Source organism: Pinus tabuliformis, chromosome 9 (assembly GCF_031772625.1).
Source record: "Pinus tabuliformis cultivar Carrire ecotype Pingquan chromosome 9, CPIR1, whole genome shotgun sequence".
In the NCBI taxonomy this organism is placed as follows: domain Eukaryota; kingdom Viridiplantae; phylum Streptophyta; class Pinopsida; order Pinales; family Pinaceae; genus Pinus; species Pinus tabuliformis.
The window spans coordinates 1,853,396,151-1,853,410,909 of NC_142307.1; positions in this window are offsets into that span (position 1 = coordinate 1,853,396,151).

Consider the following 14,759-nt stretch of genomic DNA (forward strand, 5'->3'; position numbering starts at 1 on the left):
AACATCTTCATTATGCTCTGCAGTGAGATCTTTCTCTTCTTCTTCTTTCTTCTCTGCCTCTTCAACTGCATTGAGGCTATCTTCCACTGTTATGTTGTTAGAGGATATTCTCATCAAAAACTCATGAATCACTTTATCCTCTTCTTAATCATCAATTTCTACAAGATCATGCACTACTTCATGAGAAATTCTAACTATTGCTTCATAAATTCCTGCTATAGTGGTAGCTTCAACCTTCAATTCTTCATCAAACATGACACTTTCCATATTTCCACAATCAGTCATTGTTTCAAAAAAGATACCACAAATTTCATCAACATAATTTTCATCCACTCTATGGTGAGATATCTGAGCATGCATGTGCTCATTAAAAATTTCAACTTCACCAAATTCATCATTTGTTATTGGATTCATGAGAGATGCACTTTCAACTCTACAAACCATTACTTCATACGAAAATATGTCTTTGTTATTCTCAAACTTAAATGCCTCAAACTCTGATGCAAAGAGGTCATCATCAACTACAATCATACCAACTAGATCACACATGTTATTCACTTTTTTATTGGAAGCTTCACCATCATCAACAAGGTCTATTGTTGGATTCACCAATTCACAACTCACTTTACAATCACCATCCACATGTGTCTCGTCACAATGGGATTCACCATCCATGTTACAGTGGGGTTCTCGAGCATCTATATTCTCTTGCTCTACTTCACACGTAGAGGCTTCAACTTCTCACTCTGCAATATTTTATGTGTTTTCTGCATCCATATGCATGTCTGCATGATGGGTTTCACTTTTATAGTCTTTATGACTATCGTACACATTTGAGTGGGATTCTCCAAGCTTTTTTTTCCTCCTAGAGTCTTTCTCATTTACTCTCAGACCTATAGTTGACTTTTTGTTGATTCTTCAATAGACTATAACAAAATTTGTTGCTTTATGTCACTTTCCTTTATACCAAATTCTACTTCCAGGGTCTTCCATGGTTCTTAGGAAGATGTAGCTTTTTTTACCTTGCACAAGGACATCTCATCCAATGCATTTTTTATAATATCCATTACTAAGGCATCACATACTTCATCATATGGGTTATTAGACTGATACTCAATCAACTCTTTACATTAAATATTTTTTTTCATTTTTACAGTTCCCAAAAGTAAAAAAAATTACGAGTAAATTTTGGAAGTGTTACCAGATCTATCCTAATCCATTCATCCTCGAATTGTTCTACTTCATCTACCTGTATTTTAGATGCCCCAAATGTGGCGATAACCTCTATGAGCTCTTCGAAATACTTTGGCTCTTCCTTTCGATTTATTTTCTCGGTTTTCTTCAGTCTTGCTTTGTAACCCATTAATGTCATATTTCTTTTGTCTTTTGTCTTTTATATTCTTTCCTTATTGTGTCAACCTTCTAGAAATAAACGTTGCATGCACTTGATTACCTTTGAAACTAAACATTTTAACCTTCACTTTAATGGTGGCTCCCAACAACTACTAGAAACTTCGCTAAGCTCTTCTATGTAGATCCTTATGGAAGCTCATGGCTACAACTTACGGTGGAGACTCGTACTTTGGTCAGTGGCAGTGGCTCTGTAGGCTACTCACCCTAATATCTTAGCAGTTGGGTTTACAAACAATCAACAAGCTCAAGTTTGTACTTATGGAGCAATGGATGCAAATTTTGACTTGTGGGATACTCAGATACTCACAATAGCAAAGGCTCTTAGTGCAAGTAGCTCGTGACCTTCTTAACTCCTTTGGTTCTTTGAAACCTTGCCAAACCTTGCTCTGATACCACTTGTTATTTAAAGGAAGAGATAAAAATGCAAACACAAGACAAATAAGTACACAAACTTCTACTTGAATAAAGAAGTTTTATTCAATATTAATTATTCTCTCATATACATCCATCGATTTGATGTTATTCTCTCTTCTTACTTCACATTACAATGACCCAAGCATGAGCATATAAAAACTAAAATTTCTAAATATGTAATCATGCAAACTCTAACTTTCTTTTCCTCATGCAAACTATGACTTGACACTTTAACTAAACTTTTCTAACTTGAATTTAACATAAATCAACATTTTTCTTTTCCTTAACTTATCTTTTCTTGACAAAGCATTAGCTTTTTAACTCTGACTCACTTGACTTCTAATATTAGACTTAACTTGATTTCCTTCATTTAACTCTTCATACATTGCATGCATACGAGAGTACTTACTATTTCTATCAAGTGAAATGATTTTGATCTATGACAAAGTTGTGATCGATGGAAATAAATCAAATAGGAAATTTGGGGATAGGTTTGTATGAATTGTGTGCTCTTATAATTTTTAAATTGCTATACGAGACTAGAGTTCACTTGGTTGTAACACATTTGAATATTTGACAATTGTTAAGTCAATTGGGTTGTTGATTCTATAATATTACTTTCATTCATATCATTTTCATACTGGTTATGTTAAGGCATAATTGTATGGAATGATTATCTACATACTTCAATAAGTGTTAAATTTATGAATTTTAATAATCATGAAATATAAAAGGCGAGGTGTAGTATGGAATCATATAGTTTTAGATTGAGAGAATCGATGAGATGAAATGAGTCACGATGCACCACAAACCTATAGTGATGGGCCATTTGGGTGTGCTAAGTCAACCTCTGATGTGGGTGACTATAGGGGCATGACAATGACTTTTTAGGTTAAATTAAAGTTTACACTAGAGGTACTCTTTCAACCTCCTTCATAATTTATTTATATATATCTCTATTAAGTGAGGAAGATAAATCACATAGTAGTTATTCCCTAGTTTGAAATGATATCAATTACTAATATTACTTGGTTTCTTAATAATGCATTCATGGTTTTCTAATTACTAGATGAAATTCTTTACCAAAATCCTAATACCTAACAATAAATTAATATCAAAAAATACTAAACTGCATTTTGTATATATTTTTTTTACAATATTAGTAGAAAGTTTTTCTACAATAAGAAAAAATTTAAATACTAAAATGTTGTCTAAGAAATAATTAAATTATTTTTATTTATCTCTTTGATATATTTTATCAATAGTGAAAAGACAATTGAGATGTGAGTATAAGACATATGCAAGGATAAAATTTCTTACTTTTCATTTAGAAAGAAAAAATGAAGATTAAAATGCATATATTGATGAATTTGTATTTTTTATGTAGACTTTTGAAATATATATATATATATATATATATATATTTATTTTATCGTTATATTGTATCTAATTTTTTACAAATTTATATCAAAGCTTTAGTTGAAATAATTTAAATTTTTTTACATATTTTAAAAAATAAATAATTTTAGCTCATGGAGTGTAATTAATTTACAATCACCTTGTTATGAGTATTATTTAAAAACATGAGATTCAAAGTTCAAATCACCAAGTAAAAAATTTTTTTTTTTATATATCTATTTATTATATTCTTAAATATGGTATGTATATTGTAATTGTTTTGGAAACAAATTATCTTTAATTTATAACTTTTATATAATTTTTAATATAATTTTCAAATAAATATACCTTAAGCCCCAAGGGTTAGCTCAACCCATTGTTAAAGTACCTCAACGATTCGGAGGTCACAGGGTCAATTCTCCTCGATGCCCTTGGGGTTAGGCTCAGCTAGTAGGCCGATCCCCTTCGGGGATGATTCTTTTCTAAGGGAAAAAAAAAATCTACCTTAAATTAAATACTTAAAAATTAATAAAAAATGTTCTAACATTTAGAAATGTTATATTTTAATTTTATAAGTGATTAAAAAAATAATATAATGAGCATATTCTAATTTCATATTCAATAAAAATGATTAATGAAAAAGGGAAAATATAATATAAAATAAAGAAATTGGTATAATTAAATTTCAAGTGGATTGTATATTTAATTTCAAAAATCAAAAATATAATTATCCCCTATCCACTCATGGAATTCCCAATGAAAAACAATTTGTCTCTAATCATATCAACAGAGATCAAAGAGAAAACATAGGAATTTATTTATGGAAAATTCTGCCACGAAAAGTTATCGCGTTCTTCACAATTACCTACCCCAAAAAATGAGGAGCCCAACAAATGGTTGTGTGTAAACAAGATTAGGTGAATGGTATGTGAAATAGCCACCTCGGTAATACCTTGCAAGCTGGCACACTTAGGGTTGTCATAGTCAATTTTGAAGATGTTAGATAATATTGTCTTATAATTGTTAAATTGTCTTAAATGGGTTTCTCGTTAATTGTCATTGCCTTAATTGCTCATTGTCTTAAATATAAAGCTGTCTTGAAATATTTTTGTCTAAAACTGTTTTTGTTTCAAATATAAAGTTTTACCTTAAAATATTTTTGTTTTGTGTTAAGTATAAAGTTGTCCTAAAATATTTGTGTCTCCAACTATTTTTGTCTCACATATAAAGTTTTGTATTAAAATATTTTTGTATCAAATATAAAATTTTGTTTTAAAATATTTTTGTTTGCAATTCCATTGATTAAATTTTAATGTAAAATAACTAAACGAAAAGTAATTAATATCTTAAAAATGAGCTTCATGTATTGACAAACTGCAAAACCATAAATAAATTTCCATATTAAACATATAACTCCTGCACGCAAACCAAAAAAAGAAAGATTAAACATATAACTCTTGAATAGAAAGAAATACCAGATTATGATTCTGGAAAGAAATACCAAATTATGATTCTGATTCAAGAAAACAAACAAACTTTTAATATACGGAGCGTCCATAGACATAATGAACCTCGTTCCACTAATTAAACAACGTTAACGGTGAACAATTCTTTATGCTACTGCGCGTATCATTCCTGAATGAGCTATGAAAATTATGCTCTGAACGTAGATGCTGTTCAATATCATGTGAAATTCACTGACTCGATCCACACTCCTGGAATTCCTGCTCCGAACAGACCTACCATGTACAAACCTTTCCTTCCTTTCCATCTTTCAGGGGATTGGTTTTTCGGAATGACCTCCTGGGTAAAGAGATCGACTTCACTCTGCCGCAAAAGAAATATAGCATAGTCGTTGCCATGAACTAATTATAACCCTAACTGTACATGATATATATAATGTTGCCTTTGACGTTGATTCTGTATCCAGTCGCAAACATAACCGCATCAAATCCTCACTGCGCCCGTCCGCAAATTCTGCTCCTTTTTGTGAAATGCGCAGCAGCTAGAAGAACATGCACATGGAATATAAATTGTATCACAGAAAAGGACTGGAGATGACATTAATTAAGGGGTAATTAATATTTTTGGAGCTATAACATTATGAATACACTGGGTATATAATGAGGCAGTATATGCCGTACTTACTTACGAGTGACCTAATATTTTTGGAGCTATAACGTTATTAATACACTGGGTATATAATGAGTTCCTTAGATTTGGTACTTACGAATGACATATACTACACCGTGGATTAATGGAAATTCGAAAGAACAACTGCCTTGATATCGCCATTTTTAATGAGACGATGCGTGCCAGTGTCCACAACGGGCGTCTTTCGAAGCCTCTTTTTTCATGGATAAAGGACCTTTTGAGCAGGGTTGGAATTTGATAGGTAAATTGGGTGTTTTGCTTTTTAAATATAATTTAAAAATTAGGAAATTGTCAAGATTTTGATTGGGAAATTATAAAAACAAGTTCAAAACTTGTCAAGATTTTGACATAAAAACTATAAAAATTTAAAAATTACAAAACTTTTAAGATTTTGACTTAAAAACTATAAAAACACTTTCAAACCTGGTCAAGATTTTGACTTAAAAACTATAAAAACACTCTCAAAACTGTGAAAAACAAGTTCCAACCTTGTCAAGATTTTGACTTAAAAACTATAAAAACACGTTCAAACTGTGAAAAATATTAAGTTCGTAAGTCTTTTTTGAAATTCCAACCCTCCTTCCGCATTTCTCTTCAACCCGTATTTATCGGTGTTTCCAATCACCCACCACGCTGCATGCGTCAATATACAAGTTAAAAGAAGTCACATTATAATAATGATTCAAGTTTATTACTTCAACCCGTATTTATCGGTGTTTCCAAGCACCAACCACGCTGCATGCGTCAATATACAAGTTAAAAAAAGTCACATTATAATAATGATTTAAGTTTAATAATAAACTTAACATAACTGCTTAGCACACTAAATTGGTATATCAGAATTTTATTTAAATGATAAATTTATTTAGGTGGGATTTGGTATCTATTTTTTAATTTTTTACAATGATTTAATTTTTATTTTTCTTATTTTTGCAAAATGATTTAATTGAATATATTTATCTATATATTAATTTCAATTTACAATTTTTAAAAAGAAATATAATTTTTAATCATTAAATCAAATTCATTAACTTATAACTTTATATATATGATCTTGATCCTTAAATTGATTTTTTAAGATTAAAAAATATAATGGTAATTAATTAAAAAACCTTTTCTTATTTTTGAATAATGATTTAATTATTTATATATATATATATATTTCAATTTACAACTTTTAAAATGAAATATAAAATTTTTAAAAAGAAATATAAAATTTTAATCATTAAATCAAATTGATCAACTTACAACCTGATTTATATATATGTATATGTTGGACACCTAATCCTAAAGGGTTAGTGTGGAAGCCGAAAAGACTAAGCAGTCCAAGAGACCTTGGGATCTGAAACCCAAGAGTCACAACATTGTATTATAAATGTACATCTCCTGTTAATAAAAAATCGAACTCACATGATTTATCTTTCCTATTCTTTGCTGTCCATGTGAGTTTAACATGGTATCAGAGCCGCTTGTTTTTCTGTGGCCTGTTATGTGCATGTCAGTCCTGCACCTTTACCCATAATCGTGTGTCTGAGCTTCCTTGAATAGCGCTGATGTGGTCTTCATTATCTCTGTCCATTGCTCCTGGGTTGCTCACCTCTGTCCATGGTATTTTTAGCGTTGACCTGATTTGAAACGTTTTCCTTGTACCTGCGCTCTGGGCCTAACACGGTATCTCTGCGCTTGTCAAAAAAAAAAAAACGCTTTCTGTCTCTGTCGTTCTGGCCACTGACATGCTGCGACTGTTCGACCTGCTGCAAACACTGTGTGAGTGTCATAGACGTTTTATATTCTCTGTAACTCCTGTTTTCCTGCCACATATTCTGTGCTGAATCTTCTGGCTGCATTATTTCTCTGCGCTGAATTGAAGGCTCTGCATTAACCATCGCTGCTCCCGCGCTCTCTGTTTCTCTTGCCCTATCAAAACTTTGCTATCCATTTCCTGTTGAACGTTGTGGCACCAAAGCTCTCTGTTTTGCGCGTATTATGCCCAGCTTTCTTTTCTGCCCTCTGGAGGAGGAAGGAACAAACTGGTAGACCAGGCCACCTCGTATTTGCCGCCAAATAAGTTCCGAAATAGAGCATTCACGCACCGATCTGAGCGGTCACGGATTCGAAATCCGTTTCCAAACATTCTAGCATTAGAGACATGTGTCGCTGACTTCCTCCACAAAGTTTCCCGGGCTATTTTTACGCAGGTTTCGTCCGGATCCGGTGTCATATGCATTTTTCCCGTAGAGATCAAGTTCAATGAGGCCCTACGTGGTGCAGGAAGTGCATTTTGTTTGCTCATGAAGCTCACAGCGGAGAAGCGTTCTGGGTTTCTGCGATCAAAATACGACTTCATTTGGCTAGATTGAAGTGTAAATAGGGACGGCTGCAGGTTTTTAAACCACATTTCGGTTCCTTGTCAAGAAATCGCTAAATCGAGGGCCTGCTGTCACTGTTTTGAGGCTTCACTTCAGTATGAAAGGTTATTTTCAGTACATTTTTGGAAACATGCCTTGAATGAGCTCCTTGGGACGTGCACTATGGTTTTTCAAGTTTTCCGAGACTAAATTTTGGGTCATCTTCGGCTTCCACCGTGCTGTTGTTTTAATTAACATGAAGGGTGTCATTTTTTGAATTAAAGGGAAGGCTTTTGAGCTTTGTAATGACGACCTCCAGAATTTTAATGACCACCGATTGATGCTCCAGTGCGCTGCTCCAGTCCACTGCTTCAATACGTCCTCCCATACCGCCATACTTCTGTCATAATAATGCTTCGTTAAAGTGGCAGAAGCGCATCGAAAGAACCCAGAACGTGTTGTGTGTCTTAGGTGTGCATGAAAACACTTGATGTGCGTAAAGTTTAGGAGCCAGCAAGTCATTGGAAAGGACGAGTAATTGGATGAGATTTGTAATCTTGAAGACTGGTCAAGTCGCCTCTGCTAGAAAGTGCGATCTATATGAGCAGTTGTAAGGAGTGTTGCAGAAGAATCAGAGGCACAACAATCATTCATTCACGAGGCTGCAATTGTTGTGGCAAGCAGGTTTAACATTCAACAGTCTTGGATCCTTTGAAGATCACAAAACTGGGATCTCATTGCCTGAAATTTCGACTGAAATCATTCCAGTTTCCTCTATTCTCATCATTTGCTTAGAAGATAGCTGAATTTACTCATGCATTATATTATTGTAAAGGCTATGTAATTGTTTTATCATTGCGACTAAGACATGGTTTCAAGGGACAAGTTCTTTTCCCTTCTAGTGGCCGAATTTAGTCTAAGAAATAGGTTGAGTTTTCCATCACAGTGAGTTGTGCTCTTCCTGTAAGTTGCTGGTGTGAACAAAATGCAAACAGAAAATCATTCTGGAAGATTGTGCGAGTTGTAGTTGGGGAGAAGGTAAGGGGATAAAGAATGATCTAGCCCCAAGGCTACAAACTTGTATTTTCTGTGGTTGTTTCAGTTGAGCAGCATATCACTGTACCTGTGCTTGAAATCTTAATGAGTATAGACTATTGGAAGTGATGTTTGGTGATGTACCTATGCTATGGAGGGTCTCAAAGTTCCTCATCTCATTGGTTGTGAATATATTGAAGACACTCCATATTTATTTCTGTCTTGGAGCTGAATACGTTGCATATATTATCACTGTGGTGTTTTCTCTATAAAGATGGAGCTTCTTTGATGTTATAACACTTATCTACAGCCACTGTTCTTCCTAACATTTGCTGGTCTCTGTTATTATTAGAGTTGATATATCAGAGGTATATGTAATCCATTCCTGTAGTTGAAGTTCAAATTTCAAAGAAGGAAGAAGTCATTTAGTTGTGCATTCATACTGGTATACCTGAGCATTTTAAGGGTGAAACATATCTATTGTATCTATGTTGGAAGGATTTTGAGCCTCTCATTCTTGCTGGACACAAATCTGTTAGTGATTGGCTAAATTCTTAGCTGGAATTAGTTGAGTGCCTTTTCAATAGCTGGGGTTTGTCTCGACTTGCTGAGTGTTTATTTCTTTGTTAAGACAATGGCTAGATTTGATGATTTATTAGAGTTACTGAATACACTAATACACTCCACTATTGGTGGGAAGGTAAATGTTAGCAAAGACACTCTTTGTGACATTCAGACCTGCCTGCATGATGCACAAGAAAAGATCGATTTTTTGCAGCTTGAATCACAGCTACAACAAGAAGAGCTACATCAAAATAGACACCATTCTGAACCTGTTTCTGTTCAGAACATTGAGACAAGCACCCATCAGCAGCATATTAATAATGGTACAGTTCATTCAAATAAAGCAGCAGTTGAACATGCAGATGCAGAAACTCAGTCTGCACTTCCCAAGCCCATCATCAGACCTTGGGAACAACTTGTCCACAACAAGCACAGAACTGGTCTTGGATATGACAAGGACTTGTCCTTTCATATTCCAGACTATGCCAAGCCCATTCAGTTTCAGAGTGCTGGATTCATTCATGACAGTTCACCTGCTCCTTATGACAGTTCAGTTTCAGCTGTTTCAGATTCTGCCCCTCTTCCACAGCAACAACAACAACAACAACAACAAAAACAACAGATAGTGAAATGCCAACACTGTGACCGAGTTGGCCATTTGAAAGATCACTGTTTTGATCTTCATCCATGTAAGCACTGTCATAAAACCACTCATTCTTCAAACAAATGCTTCAGAAATAAACGTCCTACAAGAACAAAGATTCATCTTGGATGGATCGCTTCTTGGCAATGGGCATCAACAGCCAAGAAGATATTCCAAACACATGTCAGAACTTGTTCTAGAATATTGAACAGTCTTGCAGTTGAGTTTTCTCCATCATCTCACCTTGTATCTGACAAGGGGGGAAATGATGGTCATCTACAAGCTTCGAAGTCACATCAAGCGAGCCGGAGCCACAACCTGCCCCACCAGTTTCAGAGTTGTAGCCAGAGACAAAGATGCCTGAACATGCCTTCAGTTGGAAATCTGGGACACTTCCTCTAGCAGAAGACTCCAGCTTCTTGCCAGTTTTGGAAGAGTTCCAGGAATCGCAGAGTTGTTGGTCATCCTTAAACCATCACAGATTAAGAACACTTCCTCTAGCAGAAGACTCGTCTTCTTGCCAGTTTTGGAAGAGTTCCAGGAATTGCATTAAGCATTCCAGAGTTGTTGGTCATCCTTAAACCATCACAGATTAAGAACACTTCCTCTAGCAGAAGACTCTAGCTTCTTGCCAGTTTTGGAAGAGTTCCGGGAACTGCACTAAGCGTTCCAGTGTTGGTGGTCATCCTTAAACCACCACCTTTTTTTTACCAACATTTCATAGAGCACATTCAGCATAGTGCTGCCATGCATTTTTGCACATTTTGTATTACAGCTCTCTTCTTGGACTCATACATAACCCTTCGGATTAAGGGGGGGAATGTTGGACACCTAATCCTAAAGGGTTAGTGTGGAAGCCGAAAAGACTAAGCAGTCCAAGAGACCTTGGGATCTGAAACCCAAGAGTCACAACATTGTATTATAAATGTACATCTCCTGTTAATAAAAAATCGAACTCACATGATTTATCTTTCCTATTCTTTGCTGTCCATGTGAGTTTAACAATATATGATTTTAATCATTAAATTGATTTTTTTTTAAATTAAAAAATATAATTGTAATTAATTAATAAACCATCTTTTTTCTTAGTAAAAAAAAAATTATATATTTATATCTATATCTATATAAAATAAAGATATAAAATAAATTAATAAATCTATAGATCTTAAAATAAGCTACAAAATTGAATAACAGTCTGTTCATGAATAATAGAAAAGAAAATTGACTAATAACAAAAAGAAATTATGCTTACATCTATTTGGGAAAATTTAAAAGATACCACTCCTCCATGGGAATCGATTCCATTTAATGTTAATAGAAAACTAAGATTATTTTTATAGCGATCAAAGTCATCATACACATATATAAAACCGATCCAGTTCGAGTTTTCCCTCTATATACGAATATATTTTAATAAAATAATTTAACATATCTTTTTATTAATCATAAATGATAATTTAAAATGAAAATGTATTTAGAGATAAAACTAACAATAATAATATTATAATTTAAAATAAATTAGTGGTTTTGAAAAATGCTTATAACAGGTATAGAAAATTATGAGTATGAAAATAGACTCACGTGTCCACAGGGAATGATTGACTGTTTTGCACCGAAGTAGGCAAGGTCCAGTGCAATCTCCATTCCGTAGTTGCCACAGTCGACGATTAAGATGTTGGCATCTTTGACGGTGGTTCCATTTTTGTAGGAGCACGAGTGTAGAACAATGCCTTTGAATTTACAAATGTCTTGAATTCGTGGAACATGAGTTTTTGCATCCTCGCCCGAAGCTACTACGAGCCATCGAGCAGAATATGTAAGGTCCTTGAGCGTGAGCGCGTTTGGGCACCGGGCGAGTCACCGTGCACGATGGGCGCGCGGGTGAACGATGGGCACGCAGGCGGGCGCACGGGCCCACGAAGTGGGCACGGGCTGTACGACGGTCAGGCGAGGTTTGCACGACAGGCGGGCGCGGCGACACGAGCATGCGATGAAAGACTAAATAGCAATGCGACGATACTTGGAGCGTTGCGACACTTAACAAAAATGCGTGGAAGCGATGGGAGTTTATACCTTGGCGTGAGGAGCCTTGCACGAAGGCAAGGCCGACTTACATGATGCACATTGGGGGCATGTGTGGAAGCATGTTTGGGGGTCGGCTGGAGTGCCACCTCCCATGCTAACACATGTATATATTACCCTTGCGCAGATTCAATTGGAGCAAGCAACTCGCACTTGGAGCTCGCATTACAAGAGAGGTAAAGGGGTAAAGTGCGCAGTCCATAAGTGGAATGCGCATAGCTCATGTGCAGTTCTAAAAGGACGCAGGTTGATCTTCACTTAGAGCCGGTTGTGGGTTGGGCGAGGTGCGCCCAAGATTATTCTAAGTGCTGTTTTGTGCCGGGTTTGGTTAGAGTGTCTTGGTGACTCGGGTGAGCACCCACTCTTGTGCAAAACGTGCACATGTTCATTGTAAAAGGCTGATTTGCCTATGTTGTAAAATATTCTAAGTATTTGCTTGGAGCTTGCCAAGCATTACTCGTATGATTGTATTATGAAGAAAGATTGCTTATAATATATATTGTCGGGTAGACTTGTTTGGGAGTTGTCTCTCCCCTTTATACTGTGCTATTGTTATTGTCTTTTATAATTGCTATGGATAATGAATGACTATGGGCTTCATTGGTATAAAGGAAAAATACATGTTTATTTGGTTGCGAAACACAAAATAAGTAAGGACCAGTGAATTAGGCATAGTCCATGAATGTTAGTATTGGTGAAAAGAAGGCGTTCGGCGGTGCCGCACCTCGCTATAAGCGGTTGGAAGACTACCGCAGGTGTAGGGGCATGACATGTGGTATCAGAGCAAGCTAATGACCGGGTTGACGATGAAGTGCTGATCCCACTGCACTATCGTGACATGTGGTATCAGAGCTTGGTTTGAGCTGGTGTTGGAGCAAGGTTTTCTCGTGAAAGGTTTGAAGCCGTAGAGCAGGGTTACTCGTGACAGTGGAAAGGGTGCTTGCAGGTGAAGGAAATCGTTTCACACAAGCCGAAGAAGGGTTGGTTCTAGTTTCAGGTGACTTGGTGAAGCTGTTGAATGGTCGAAACTAGATTGCAAAGGAGAAAGAAGTTGTTAGAGATGGCAGTTGAATCTCAGGTTGGGTCTAGTCATGTTGTGAAGGATACTACTATTGGGTTCATTGAAATGGTGTTGGAAAAAATGGAGGATATGGAGACTTATTGGGATAAGAAGATGGACTTGTTCGCTAAAGAACAAGAGGCCAATTCGAAGATGAAAGAAGAGCTCGTTGAACTCCGAACACAACACGATGAACTCCGGACACAATATGAGTACACTGATCTTATGTGTACACAACTTGAAGTAAGGGTCAAGAAGGTTGAAGAAGCAAGGGATCAGGGTCTTGCACAGATCGTGAACTTGAAGAAAACTCTTGACGAAGCCAAGGATGAGATCGCGGTATTGAAGAAGGCCGTGAGGCATAAATCAGGTGGAGGAGTGCCTCATGTGAAGGTCAAGGATCCAGAATCTTATGATGGCACAAGGAATGCAAAGAATCTTGGCAACTTTCTATGGGACATGGAGCAATACTTGGAACGGTTGGGTTTATCTGATGATGAGACAAAGGTCAAGGTAGCTTCTCAGTTCTTAACAAAGGATGCTAAGATGTGGTGGCGAAGGAGGTTGGATCAGATTTCCAACGGTAGTGATGATGACATTATTTCGTGGGATGACATGAAGAAGGCTTTGCAGACTCATTTCAGTCCTCAAGATGAGACATGGGAAGCAAGGACAAAGATTTAGTACATAAAGAAGACCGGGAGCCTACAAGCATATCAGTGAGAGTTTGCAAGTGTAGCTCTGGAACTTCCTGACATGGCAGAGAGGGACAAGGTGTTGAACATCATTATTGGGTTGAAGCCTTAGGCATGCAATGAAGTGAAGAGGCAGAAGATTAGGACACTTGAAGAAGCTTTTTGATGCTGTTGACAGGTTGGTGGAGCATTATGATGAGACTTTTGATGATAGGAAGAAGAAGTCCGATAAACGGAAGGACAAGAAAAAGGATGATGCTTCGAAATCGGATGATAGTTCGAGGTCGAAGAAGGCCTTGAAGTGTTGGATATGTGCTGGACCACACACGGTGAAGAATTGTCCTTCTAAACCAAAGGTGGCTGCTATTGCACAATCTGATATGAGGAATGAAAATGCTTCTGTGGGGATGATGCAGATACTTGGTGCTTCTGCTACTACGGAGGTGGTCTCTAGGAGAGATCCTGAAAGGAACAGGTTGGAGTATGTTCAAATGAAGGTTGGAGGTGCTGATGTACTCACTATGGTGGATAGTGGGGCTTCTCACAACTTCATGGGTGAAGATACTGCGAGAAGAATTGGGCTGAAATTTGTACCGGCAAAGGCACAAATGAAGACAGTGAATTCTCCTCCTATTGAGATTCTTGGTATAGCTGAGAGGGTGGACACTACACTTGGTGAATGGACAGGGAAGGTGGACTTCACTATTGTGCGGATTGACGACTATGAAGTTGTATTAGGGATGGAATTCATGAAACAATTTGATGCTATGATTGTTCCTATTTATGATGGAAGGGAAGATGTGCCCATTGGTGTGCCAACCATTGGTGTGACAAGGCCTGATTGTAAATTGGGAGTGATGCAAATGGAGGATAAGGAGAAGATGAGTAAGCAGTTGTCTACTATTGAGGCAAAGCTTACCCATCAGTCATTGGTCATTAGATCACTTTCAGAT